The following is a 14,541-nucleotide window of genomic DNA, read 5'->3' on the forward strand; positions in this document are numbered from 1 at the left end:
TCTTCGATCGGTGAAGAAGACTCCTAGCACCAAGGCCCCTGTGCCACCACCTCGGGACGGGGAGGGTTCCAAAGCTAGGGGTGCCCCATAGGAGGGCACACCAAAGAGGACACCGGGGTATCCAGTAGTGAGTCACCCTCTAAAGAAGATGAAGACCTTGGTCCGGAGTGTTGAATCTCGTATTTTGATGATGAAACCACTTGATATGTGTTTATAATTTAAACTGCATTTTGAGTGATGCAGGTCTACTCGATCAGGATTAGACAGTTAACGCAGGAGGAATTGACGTTGCGCCGGAAGAGATCACGTCAGGATATTTGATGACTGAACACTTCGGATGTCGGGCATCGGGCCAAGGAGAGCGAAATTGCGCCAAGGATATCGGGGTTGCGGAGGTCAACCGCCGATTGGGCAACAAGCCGCAAGAGAGGACGATGCACCGAAGAATCGGACGAAGCGCCAACCAATGACGTGCCGGGCAACATAATGTCAATTCGCGTTGTAATAATTGTCTAGATCGGAGTTGAGTTTTGGTTTGTGTGTGTAGGATTAACTACGATAACGATGAAGACATAAAGCAAAACAAAGTGCCGAAGTCAAGCGCGAAGGATTCGTTGGGAGTTTGAGAGTTCGACGGAAGTCCGAAGGTTCGTCGGGAATGCTGTCGGAACTAGCCGAGAATGAGTAGGGAGCTTGCCAAAGGGTTTTTTGGAAGCTCGCCGGAAGGTTCGTTGGAAGTTCGCGGAGCTCGCCGAGAAAGATCGAAGCTTGCCAAAGAAGCTCGTTGGAACTCGCCAAGATCAAATCGTGAAGTCTAGGAGCTTGTCGGGAGTCCGCAGAATGGTTTCCGAGAGTTTATCGGAAGACCATCGGAAGTTCGCCGGAAGCTCGCCGGAAGAAGTCTTGACTTACGGACTTTGTAATAGCTTAGAAAATATCTTTAAATTCGTAGTTAGCATGTGAATTAGGGTTAGGATTAGGTGTTAATCCTATAACCCAAGTAGGGGCCAATTAGGCCCAAGTTCGGGCTGGTTTGGGCCAAGTTTGGAGCCCAACCCGAGAGCTGGGCGGTGGCACCGCTAGTCCACTGTCGGTTTCAGACACTGACAGGCGGTGGCACCGCCGGCCTCGGAAACCAAAGAGAATTCAAATTTTGGAGCCCAAATTTGAATCCTCTTGAGGCCTATAAATACTCCTCATTTCTCAACAGAGAAAACAACCTTTTGAGAAGCTAGAAGTTGAGAAAAGCTTTAGGAAAAGTTTTGTTTTCAATAGCTTGAGTGTTCACCTCCTTTCTTTTCATTGAAATCTTTGTAAAAGGGTGAACCACTTGTAAGAGGTTGTAAGAGGGGTGTAAGAAGGAGGTTGATCTTCGCTTAGTAAAGGAAGATCGTTAGTGGATGCCGGTGGCCTCGACGGAAGAGGAATCAGAGGAGTGGATGTAGGTCACGATTGACCGAACCACCATAAACTACTGTCTTCTCTGGTTTGCATTTACTTCCTGTTGTTACCTTACTGCAAACCCATTCAATAGCTTACTGCCTTCAAGTTAAAACGCAATCGAAACGGTTTCAAACGAAACGTTGCTTTTATTGTACGAAGTTTCCGAAAGTGTTTAAATCGTCGAAAGTTTATCATACTTTACCGTTGCACTAATTCACCCTCCCCCCCCCCCCCCCCCTCTTAGTGCCACTCTAGTCCTAACAATTGGTATCAGAGCCACGTTTTTCTACTTTGGTTTAACACCCAAATAGAAATGGCTCTTTACGGCTTTCAAGAGGGTCACTCTCTCATTTGTCCTCCCTTTTTCAATGGAACAGACTACACTTATTGGAAAACTCGAATGAGAGTTTTCTTACTTTCTTTGGATTTGAATTTATGGCACATAGTCAAAAATGGATTTGAAATGTCTTCTCTTCCAATGAACCATTGGAATGATTTGGAGAAGAAGATGTTTTCTTTAAACGCAAAGGCTATGAATGCCTTATTTTGTGCTTTGGACAAAAATGAGTTCAATCGAGTTTCTTTGTGCGAAACGGCTTTCGACATATGGCACACTCTTGAAATCACACACGAAGGCACTTCTAGAGTCAAAGATTCGAAAATCAACATTTTAATGCATGATTTCGAGCTTTTTCGAATGAAGCCGAGCGAAACCATTGTTGACATGTACACCCGTTTTACGGATGTCGTCAATGGTTTACAAGCTCTTGGCAAATGTTTCTCGAATTTTGAACTTGTTAGTAAAGTTTTACGATCACTTTCTAAAGCTTGGGAATCAAAAGTAACGGCAATACAAGAAACAAAAGATTTAAATATTTTTCCACTTGAAGAACTTATCGGCTCATTGATGACATATGAAATGGTGCGCAATGCACATGATGAACACAATAAACACTTGAACCACCTTCCAAAGAATAGGAAGGATTTGGAACTCCGGACAAATGAATACCACTTGAGCGATGACTCAAGTGATGAGGACAATGATGAACTTGAACTTTGAACACTAACTCTTAATAAGTTCATTAAACAAAAATCTAAAATAAACAATGAACTTGAATGGAGGAAGAGGCTAAAGAAGAGGAAGGCAACCAAGGATGAATAAAAAACTTCCAAAAGTGAAACGGCAAATTGGGCTTTGATGGGCTTCGACTACAAGGTAAGTAACTCAACTCTCTTGAATTATTTTGAAATTACTTGAAGTGTTTCATGAGTACTTAATTTAGAATAGGAAATAAAAAATTGTTTTTCAAAAATTATATCATGTTTTTCTTTTTAGCATCTTTGAAAAATTAAAAAATTTGATCATAAAAAGTATATTGTTAAGGTTTCATGCATGTTATGTTTTTGAAATATTGAATGATGTATGCAACATTATGGATGATAGTTATATGATATGTGATAATGCTTAGGATTAATCCATGCATGTGTGTTTTGATGATTTTATGTCATGCATGAGTTTTTGAAGTAAATGTTGATTTGATACTCTCATTTTGGATTAACATGTTTAATCATGTTTATGACGAATTAAGATGACATTCTCATGACATATTAAGATGACATAGTGCATGTACATATATGTATGAATTTCTTGATAGTCTTTTGATGATAGATGTGATATCATGATGTTTTATTTTTGATGTGTTTGGTCTTGACGGCTTTATAACGAAACTTATGTTTTGATTTTAAATGATGATATATGTTTTCACAAAAAGACTTGAACACCCTCACATGAAATCAATTATATGAAATGGAAATGAATTTTATATCCTATTGAGATTAATGAATTTAGTTTACCAATCTTGTGAATCTCATGAAAATAAACATGATGAATATTTTGAAAATAAATGAGTGTATCATGCATTTGGTCTTAATGATTTCTCTTGAACATACTTTTTGAAATCATACTTGATGATGAATATCAAGATATTAAAAGGATGTTATCATGGAATCATGCTTGATAATTTATTTTACAAAATTTACCTTTCTATCTTGAATGTTGACATTTTTTTTTAAAAAGCAAAGACATACTCATAAGAAGCAAATCACATGAATAGAAATTTATAAAAATGAAATATAATCCTCTATCTTATTGATTTTTTAATAAATCTATGCTTGTCATATATGAATTTATTAAATGTAATTTTGAGGATGATTTCAGATTTGACAAATGCTTGATTCGTATTTACGACATAAGATACATTTTAAATATGAATCATGCTTCAATCATGTTAAATGCTTCAATCATTTTCTATCTCTAGAGTTCTCGATTTTGATGAAATATAAGTGATAAATTCATTTATGATATCTTGTAAATCACTTGAATTATGAATGAGTTTTTTTTTTTTTTATGATGTGTTAAAAGAATCACTTAAAAAGAAAATGCTTTTCCCATCTTATCGAGATTAATGATTTCATGATATTGTGTGAATCTCGAAATTGATTTTGATGAAATAGTAATAACATGTTATGAATCTCAAAAATGATAATTTGATTATGATTTTTTTTTTGTGTAACTTGTCTTTTGATTTCTCAGAATTCAATGAAGTGTCATATTGATATCTTGATACTTGGAATATTTTAAAATGTGATCTTGATAAGAATGTTTCAAGTTGCTCTTTGTGCTATATCTTTTCAAATGAATCATGAGCCTTGATATCATATATTTCATAATATAGAAATAACAAGATTTCTTTGCCTTGTATGTCTTGTGTGATGATTGTACATCAATTTGCTTTATTATGAATTATATGAATCTTGATTGTGAACTTGTTAAGAAGAATTTTAATGAACAATGAATCATATCTTTGGTATTCACGAATTGATCCTTATTGATATCTTTCATGAATTCTTTGTATATTTGGCTTGTTGAATGGTTGAAATTTTTAGCCATTGAGTTCTCCCTTCTTTTCGATAATGATAAAGGGGGAGTTAGTTTACTAGCCTGCATATTTCAAAGGAAGAAAAATTTGCTAGCTCGATCATTTCATTGAAAGAACTTGCTATCATGAACACTACCAATGAATTACAAATCTTGCAATATAAAGAGAAGCAAAGAATTGCTATTTCGAAAGAAGCAAAAAATGCAAAACTTAGAAAACTTGTAATATAATTGCTCTTGCCATGCTTTGTATCAAAAATAGGTTGATATCCTTAAAAGCATCGCATTAAAGTTTTTAGTGTATCGCAATGTATCATATGTATCACAAATTAAAAATTTTGAGACTATTATCATATCATGTTTAACAATTGATATCTTTCATTGATATGATAAATTATCATCTCATGATATATCGCATAATTATATCATGCTTTGCGATTGTATCATGTGATCTTTGCTGAATTTTCACATTGATATCCTTTATGACATGATTTCTTTGCATTATTGTCTTGTATGCTTCATGTGATAATATGAATACATGAAACACTTATGATATGATTTTTATACAATTCCGTGTATTCATAAAATATTTATCTCATCACCCAATAACTCTTCTTGATATTCCTTATGAGATGAAATGAAATAATGCATGAAATACAAATGAGAAGTCAATGATCATGCATGATAGGATATAATGAATTTTGACATTTAGATACCATCATTTGAATAGCTATGATCATGTTGCCAAAATGATATATCATGAATGCTTGAATATCATGTTTAATATGCTCATAATGATGATTTGGTATTATGCATAAAAAAAAAAGAAATGTAATGTTAATGAATTTGTGCATTGAAACTATAATGATGCATAAAGAAGAATGATTACTTACCTTTGTCATGATTTAAAAATTGATGTAAAGGGTTTTTTCCTTCTTTTTGACAATGACAAAGGGGGAGATAGATTGCTAGCACAATTCAAGAAAAAAGCAAAAATTGCACTTCTCAAAAGAGAAGAAATTGCTATCTTGAACATCACCGAGAATTGCTAGCTTAAAACATCAAGAAAATACAAAAATGTGCTATCGTGCCTATCTCAAGAAAAGCAAATATGCCAACTTGCATATATTTGAATTTGCTAGCTTATAAAACTTGCATATTTCAAGAAGCAAGAGTTGCTTTCTTGAACATATCTAAATTGCTAGCTTGCAAGTTCTAAAACATTGTAAAATTGCTAGATTGCATGATAATAAAAATTTAATATTATGTTTTTCATGCAATGAGTTAAACCCATATAACAAACACTTGATTGTGGTACTTCTCCTTTTTGTTGATGACAAAGTGGGAGAAGTATGTTGATGACATGACATGTGATGCATAAGTTTATGCATATGTTCATGATGATGTGTTGCAAGTATTCATGATGAATATTGCAATGACTTGAATTCTGTTTGAATTCAAGGTTCTATCAATATGACATATTGATAGGGGGAGTTTGTTTAAACTCCGGGAGTTAAGGTTAACTCCATCATCAAGTGGTTGTCATCATTAAAAAGGGGAAGATTGTTGAATCTCGTATTTTGATGATGAAACCACTTGATATGTGTTTATAATTTAAACTGCATTTTGAGTGATGCAGGTCTACTCGATCAGGATTAGATAGTTAATGCAGGAGGAATTGATGTTGCGCCGGAAGAGATCACGTCAGGATATTTGATGACTGAACGCTTCGGACGTCGGGCATCGGGCCAAGGAGAGCGAAATTGCGCCAAGGATATCGGGGTTGCGGAGGTCAACCGCCGATTGGGCAATAAGCCGCAAGAGAGGATGATGCACCGAAGAATTGGACAAAGCGCCAACCAATGATGTGCCGGGCAATAGAATGTCAATTCACGTTATAATAATTGTCTAGATCAGAGTTGATTTTTGGTTTGTGTGTGTAGGATTAACTACGATAACGATGAAGACATAAAGCGAAACAAAGTGCCGGAGTCAAGCGCGAAGGATTCGTTAGGAGTTTAAGAGTTCGACGGAAGTCCGAAGGTTCGTCGGGAATGCTGCCGGAACTAGCCGAGAATGAGTAGGGAGCTTGCCGAAGGGTTTTTCGGAAGCTCGCCGGAAGGTTCGTTGGAAGTTCGCGGAGCTCACCGAGAAAGATCGGAGCTTGCCAAAGAAGCTCATTGGAACTCACCAAGATCAAATCGTGAAGTCTAGGAGCTTGCCGGGAGTCCGCAGAATGGTTTCCGAGAGTTTATCGGAAGACCATCGGAAGTTCACCGGAAGCTCGCCGGAAGAAGTCTTGACTTACGAACTTTGTAATAGCTTAGAAAATGTCTTTAAATTCGTAGTTAGTACATTAATTAGGGTTAGGATTAGGTGTTAATCCTATAACCCAAGTAGGGGCCAATTGGGCCCAAGTTCGGACTGGTTTGGGCCAAGTTTGGAGCCCAACCAGTGAGCTGAATTGGCCTAGGCGGTGGCACCGTCTAGACTGGGCGGTGGCACCACCCAGCACCCGAGAGCTGGGCAGTGGCACCGCTTGGCTGGGCGGTGGCACCGCTAGTCCACTATCAATGTCAGACACTGATAGGCGATGGCACCGCCACTGATAGGCGGTGGCACCGCCGGCCTCGGAAACTAAAGAGAATTCAAATTTTGGAGCCCAAATTTGAATCCTCTTGAGGCCTATAAATACTCCTCATTTCTCAGCAGAGAAAACAACCTTTTGAGAAGCTAGAAGTTGAGAAAAGCTTTAGGAAAAGTCTTATTTTCAATAGCTTGAGTGTTCACCTCCTTTCTTTTCATTGAAATCTTTGTAAAAGGGTGAACCACTTGTAAGAGGTTGTAAGAGGGGTGTAAGAAGGAGGTTGATCTTTGCCTAGTAAAGGAAGATCGTTAGTGGATGCCGGTGGCCTCGACGGAAGAGGAATCGGAGGAGTGGATGTAGGTCACGATTAACCGAACCACTATAAACTACCGTCTTCTCTGGTTTGTATTTACTTCCTGCTGTTACCTTACTGCAAACCCATTCAATAGCTTACTGCCTTCAAGTTAAAATGCAATCGAAACAGTTTTAAACGAAACGTTGCTTTTATCGTACGAAGTTTCCGAAAGTGTTTAAATCGTCGAAATTTTATCATACTTTACCGTTGCACTAATTCACCCCCCCCTCTTAGTGCCACTCTGGTCCTAACACGGAGGATGCCTGCAGACTCGACTGCTTACGCGAGCACCATCCCAGAATCACCTAGGGCTACTCCCTAAGGCGAGGGTTCGGGGAGCGCGAGGGGGAAGGGGGCGGCCGGGTCGTCCGATGGTGACCCTTCCAGGAGGGCGCCAGCGCGCCCGACGTCGATGCAGGGTCTATGCCATGTCCGTTTGCAGGCCGAAGGTGAGCAGTAACAGGCTCTGAACATGGCCAACCTTCCGGCTGGGGAGTCGGGAACCCGCTACGCCTCTCGGTGGGCGACTCTCAAGGCCGACAATCGCATCTGGGGTGATGGGCCAACTGCCCAAGAGTTCATCCGAGGGGTACTTCACCCAGCCATGGCGAAGGATCTTTACTGCTCCCCCTCAGAAGTGTTGGCGGACCGGGCGGCCAAGTCGCTTGCTTGGGTAGGTGGCAATTTTCTTTCATTGCTCGATCCTTCCTTGTGTGGGTCCTAATGCTGATCTTTGTGTAGGGCCAACACTACACCATGGTGCTGATCGACCGGGTCCTCGACGTCGGGCGGGTGATCGAGCATCAGTCGGACATCTACCACTGCCCTTGGCCTGGAGAACCTAGAGCTGAAGGTCGGGGGGGGGGGGGGGTGGGGCACCGCCGTTACCGCGGTTGAAGAGCATGCCTCAGATCTGGATGAGGAGGTGAGCCTTTTGAAGACCATGCTGGAGGAAAGCCGATCACGCATCTGAATGTTGGATGATGAGCTGTTGACCCTCTCCCACGATGTCGAGACCGCTAGGTCTTCAGCTTGGGCTGCTGACGAGGTCCTGAAGGAGGAGCGGCTAGCACTATCCCAGAAGATCAAGGGGATGATCACTGAGTACAAGGCATCCGCTAGGTTCGAACGCGGCCTGGTGAGGTCGGGGCGGGCCACATATGAGTTCGAGTACTGGGTGGCCTATGCTCGCTTTCGAGCAAGCTATCCAGACCTGAAACTAGAGTTGAACCCATTTGCCGAGCACCCGGAGGATCAGGGCGTTGATATGCCGGCAAGCGTCCCCTTTGATGACAGGCTCGAGACCCTTCCTCTGAACTAAGGGCTTTCCCTTTTTTTCTTTTGCTTTGGTCGGGTCGAGTTTTGGAACTATTTCGCCCGACCACAATGTGTTTTCTTTTTCATCCGAAAAAAAAACTCTTATTTTGGGAATTCTGACTTGTCTTTTCTGGTTGTGGATGTGCATGCTTCGTACAACATGTCTTCCCTGCACCCCGACTCACTTCTTTTACGGGTAGAACTTTTTTAGATTTGCCTCACTCCACGTTCTTGGCAGGGGGTTTCCCTCCATAGTCTCGAGTCAGTAGGTCCCTTCTCAGACCATGTCATAGACTCGATAGGGGCCTTCCCAATTAGGCGTGAGTTTTCCTCTCGCTCGTGTCGGGTCTCTCACCTCTGCCTTTCGGAGGATGAGGTCCTTGACCTTGATCGGTCGTGGACGAACTTTATGATTGTATATCCAAGCCATTGCCTTCTTATACGCTAGGGTACGCAGGTGTGCCTTGGCTCTTCTTTCTTTGAGGAGGTATAAGTTTGCTCGTAGGCCCTCCTCGGAGCCTTCTTATTCGTAATTGGAGGTGTGCAGGGTCAGGAACACCATCTCGGGTGGGAGGGCTGCTTTAGTCCTGAACGCCAGGCTAAACGGAGGCTCCCTTGAGGCAGTTTTGGGAGTTGTTCACATTGCCCACAAGACGCTAGGGAGCTCGTCCACCCAGGCTCCGTGCACGCCCGAGATCCTCCTTTTGAGACCCTCCAGAATTGCCCGATTCATTACTTCGGTCTGGCCGTTAGTTTGGGGGTGCACAACCGAGCTAAACCTCAATTATATCCCATATGACTAGCAATAGGCCTTGAACTTAGCGTTGTTGAATTAAGCTCCATTGTCGGTGATGATAGCCCTCGAGATCCCGAACCGGGTGATAATGTTCTTCCATGTGAAGCTTTGGATTTGTTTCTCGGTGATGGAGGCCAAGGGTTCGGCTTCAACCCACTTCGTAAAGTAGTTGTTAGTTTGGCAAGTCCCACATAGTCCAACATCAGGAAAATCAAGCTTGTTATCTCCTATTATAGCTATAAATAAGGACCTCGGCTTTGAAGTTGTTGTCTCTTTTATTTTTTTTTGCTTTATTATTTTTATTGGGTTGCCAAATTACCCTTTGGTAAATTTCTTGGGGCCAGCTCTAACAAACTGGTATCAGAGCCTGGTTTCGGAATCTTTTGGCAACGATGATAATAACAAAGATCGTTGTCAAGAAATTCGATAGAAATGTCAACTTCGGCATGTGACAGCTCAAGATGGAGGTCATTCTGGTTCAAGACGGAGTTTATTTGGCACTTTAGGGAGCTGAGAACATTCCAGATGATATGTCAAAGGAAGATCTTGCGGGTATGGATAAGAAGGCCCGATCAAGCATTATTCTAAATCTCTCTAACGAGGTTTTACGGGAGGTAGCTATGGAGACTATGACTAAGAGCATGTGAGACAAGCTTAAAGCCTTGTATATGACGAGGACAGTGGAGAATCGTCTCTACTTGAAGCAGAGTTTGTATATGCTTCGAATGACTGAAGGTACATCTATACTCTCACATCTTGATAAGTTTGATTCCTTAGTTATAGATTTGAAGAATATAGATGTGAAAATTTATGACGAGGATAAGATCCTGTTACTTTTGTATTCTCTTCTCCAATCTTTTAAGCATTTCTGTGATACTATGATTTATAGAAAAGAAATAATTTTGTATTAGGAAATTAAATCTGCACTAAAATCTAAGGAGTAGATAGACAGGGATATCACTGGGGAAAGTAGAGGGAATCGGGCGGAGGATCTGGTTGTTAGGGGTAGAACGGATAAAAGGGAATTTGACAGTAGTAGATCTAAATCTAGATTTAAATCCAGACATAGAAATTTAGAGTGTAGATATTGTCATAAAATGGGGCACATTAAGGTTGATTGCTTTAAATTAAAAAATAAATTAAAACAAAAGGAAAAATTATTGAGAAAACTACTAAGTCCGCTGAAGTTTGTGTAGCAACGGATGAGAATATTAGAAATATTTGTTGAATCTCGGATTTTGATGATGAAATCAATTGTCAATTGTTTGTCTAATCTATGTGTTGAGATAAGTGTGTAGGATTAACTACGATGAAAGTAAGACATGCAACAGGAGTTGCGCCGGAGTCATGACAATGATCACGTTGGGAGTTCAAGAGCTCGACGGAAGTTCGGACAGTCGTCGGAGGTTCTGCGGGAACAAATCCGAGAAGTCCAAAAGCTTGCCAAAGGAGCTCGTCGGAACTTGCCAAGTGGATCGTCGCAAGTCCAGGAGTTCGCCGGAAGTCCGCAGGAGGATCACCGAGGGTTCGTCGGATGATCGACGGAAGTTCGTCGAAAACTCGCCGGAAGAAGCGATTGACGCACCGGAGCAAGCTACAGAATATGTCTTAGGAAATAATCGTAGTTAGCACATTAATTAAGTTAGAAATGGGAGGTGATCCCATTAGCTTAGTCTTGGAGCAATTGGGCCCCTGAAAGAATCAAATTGGGCTGAATGGATTAACCCATTCGGACCCTAATTGCTGTGGGAGGTGCAACCGCCCAAGCCAGGAGCTAGCACCGCCCAGGCTATGTCTCCCAGCGAGACTGGGCGGTGCAACCGCCCCAGCCAAGAGGTGGCACCGCCCCGGGCTCAGTCTCCAAGCAAGACTGGGCGGTGCAACCTCTTCTGTCAAGAGGTAGCACCGCCAGAGCTCAAGTTTCGAGCTCTGCCAGGCGGTGCAACCTCCCAAGTCAGGCGGTGCAACCGCCTGAGCTCGATCTTCGAGCTCTAGCAGAGAGGTGCAACCGCCCCTGACATAGGTGGCACCGCCCAGAGGCTCAATCTTCGAGCTCTGCCAAGCGGTGCAACCACCCCAGTCAGGAGGTGCAACCGCCTGATCCCGGAATTCCGGGAATTGATAGATTTGAGCTCCAAATTTGAACTGGGTTGGGGCCTATAAATACCCCACCCATTCAGCATTGAAAGCACAGAACACACACTCGAAATCTTGCTGTCTTTCTGTGGTTCTTAGAGCTCAAAACTACTCGTTCTCCTCTTTCTGTTCTTCAAAGTTTGAGTTGTAAAGAGAGGAGAGAAAACTTCTATAAGGGTTGTCTCCTAAGCCCGTCAAAAGGAGTGAATCTGTAAGAGGGTGGTTGGCCTTCGCCTATTGAAGGAAGGCCTCTAGTTGACGTCGGTGACCTCGTCGGTGGAGGAAGCCAAAAGTGGAGTAGGTCAAGATTGACCGAACCACTCTAAATCTCGGTTTGCATTTCCTTTGAGCATTTTACCTTCACTGCAAACTTCTCAATAGCTTACTGCCCTCTGCGATTTTACGAACGAGTTTCAAGGTTCAGACGTAAATCTGCGTTTAGACGTAAATCTACGTTTAGACGTAAATCTGCTTTTTCGTATGATCATCATATTGCAGATTGCATTTACGTTTTGAGCATTACCATAACTGCACACTGCCTTTATACTCCTGCTTAAACTGCGTCTTATCTAATCAAGTGATTTACGAATCAGTATTTAGACGTAAATCAATTTCTTCGTACGAACGTCGGATTTCAGTTTGCGCCGATATTCTGGTTTTCATCATAGCTGCAAACTGCCTGCATAGTTTGACTTTAACCTTGCTTAGTATCAACTTTCATACAGAAGTTGTTTTTATCGTTCGAACGTAGCTTTCGATTTTAATCGCAGAAAGTTTTCCGCTGCACTAATTCACCCCCCCCCCCCTCTTAGTGCTCTCGATCCTAACAATTGGTATTAGAGCCCGGTTAACTCTCAAACGGATTAAAACCCAAGAGAGATGGCTTACGCCGGAAACCAAGAGGGTCATTCTATTACACGTCCACCCATGTTTAATGGGACGGACTACACCTATTGGAAGACCCGAATGAGGATCTTTCTTATCTCTATGGATGTTGAACTTTGGAATCTTGTCGAAAATGGTTTTTCGAAGTCTTCTCTTCCAATGATCGATTGGAATGATTTGGAGAAGAAGGCTTTCGCTCTCAATGCAAAGGCTATGAATGCCTTATTTTGCGCACTTGATAAAAACGAGTTTAATCGTGTTTCGATTTGTGAAACTGCATTTGATATTTGGCACAAACTCGAAGTGACTCATGAAGGCACAAGTAGAGTGAAAGAGTCAAAAATCAATCTTTTGTTACACTCTTTCGAACTTTTCCGAATGAAACCGAGTGAGACTATTGGCGACATGTTTACCCGTTTCACGGATGTCGTCAACGGTCTAAAAGGACTCGGAAAAAGTTTTTCGGATTTTGAGCTCGTAAATAAGATTCTAAGATCCCTTCCTAAGAGTTGGGATCCTAAAGTCACTGCTATTTAAGAGGCAAAAGATCTAAACAACTTCCCTCTTGAAGAACTAATTGGGTCATTAATGACCTACGAGATACTTGCAAAGCTCATGAAGAGCAAGAAGACATCCTTCCAAAGAACAGAAAGGATATGGCACTTAGAACTTTGGAAGACCACTTGAAAGAAAACTCAAGTGATGAGGACTGTGACGATGACTTGGCACTTCTAACAAGAAAATTTAAAAAATTCATTAAAAGAAACAAGTTTAAAAATGACACTAAAAATAAACTTGAACCCAAGAAGGACCAAGTTATTTGCTATGAGTGCAAAAAGCCGGGACACTACAAGAGTGATTGTCCCCAAGCCAAAAAGAGAACAACAAAGAAGAAGGCGCTCAAAGCAACATGGGATGATTCGAGCGCATCCGAAGAAGATGAGTCCAACACCGAGCAAGTTGCTCATTACGCCTTAATGGCCATCGGAGATGAGGTAACGAATTTATTAGATGCTGATTTATCTTTTGATGAATTATTAAATGCCTTCCATGACTTATTTGATGAATGCAAGATTATCAATAGAAAATACAAATTGCTAAAAAAGGAGCATGATAATCTTACTTATGATTTTGATAAGTTAAAAACTAGATATCATGATAGTTTAAATTCATGTATCAAATGCCATGATCTAGAAACTCTCCAAAATGAAAACCTGCTACTTAAGGACACCTTGAAGAAATTCGAGGTTGGTAGCAAGTAATTGAACATGATCCTTGCAAACAAGGGTCACTTTCCAAAAAGGAGTGGAATTGGATTTGTAAGAAGTCCTCACCTAAATCCAACCACCTTCATAAAAGGCCCCATCTTACATGTTCAACACCAAACCAAATGCAACTTTTGTTGCAAATTTGGACACAAGACGCATTATTGTCCATTCAAGAAAATAAGTCCAAACAAACTAACTTGGGTTCCTAAAGGAACCATGATAAACTCTATGCAACATGATAAACAATGTAGATCTATCTTTAAGGCACCCAAAAGCAAATGGGTACCTAAAAATCATCCTTTCTTGTAGAAACCCACACCATCGCAAGCTAGGAGCAAGAGATGGTACCTTGATAGTGGATGCTCAAGGCATATGACCGGAGATTCATCTTAATTCTCTAAGCTCACTAGCATAGACGAAGGCCATGTCACCTTCGGAGACAACAACAAGGGTAAAATCACAAATGCGACCTAGATACAATCCTGTTCAGAATTAGAAACGTATGATTCCCAAATTCACATATCCCTGGATTTTCGAACCCATCGATTTCATCCGTTCATAACCTTCGAATTTAACTCTGTATCATGAAATGACTAACTCTGTCATGAACTTGCAAGACTTATCAACTTGAAGAAACTATCACAAACATGTGTACGACATTAAGAATGTGCACGTTAAAAATCTACCTTGATCGTGCAAAAGTCCCTATCTTAAAATGAAAATTCTTACGTAATTACGTAAGTAAAAGTTGATTGCTGTGAATGAAAATTCTCCTCAAGACAGAAAAATTCTCAGATCAGAACAAATGCTCACTAG

Source organism: Musa acuminata, chromosome BXJ2-6, assembly GCF_036884655.1.
Source record: "Musa acuminata AAA Group cultivar baxijiao chromosome BXJ2-6, Cavendish_Baxijiao_AAA, whole genome shotgun sequence".
Lineage (NCBI taxonomy): Eukaryota > Viridiplantae > Streptophyta > Magnoliopsida > Zingiberales > Musaceae > Musa > Musa acuminata.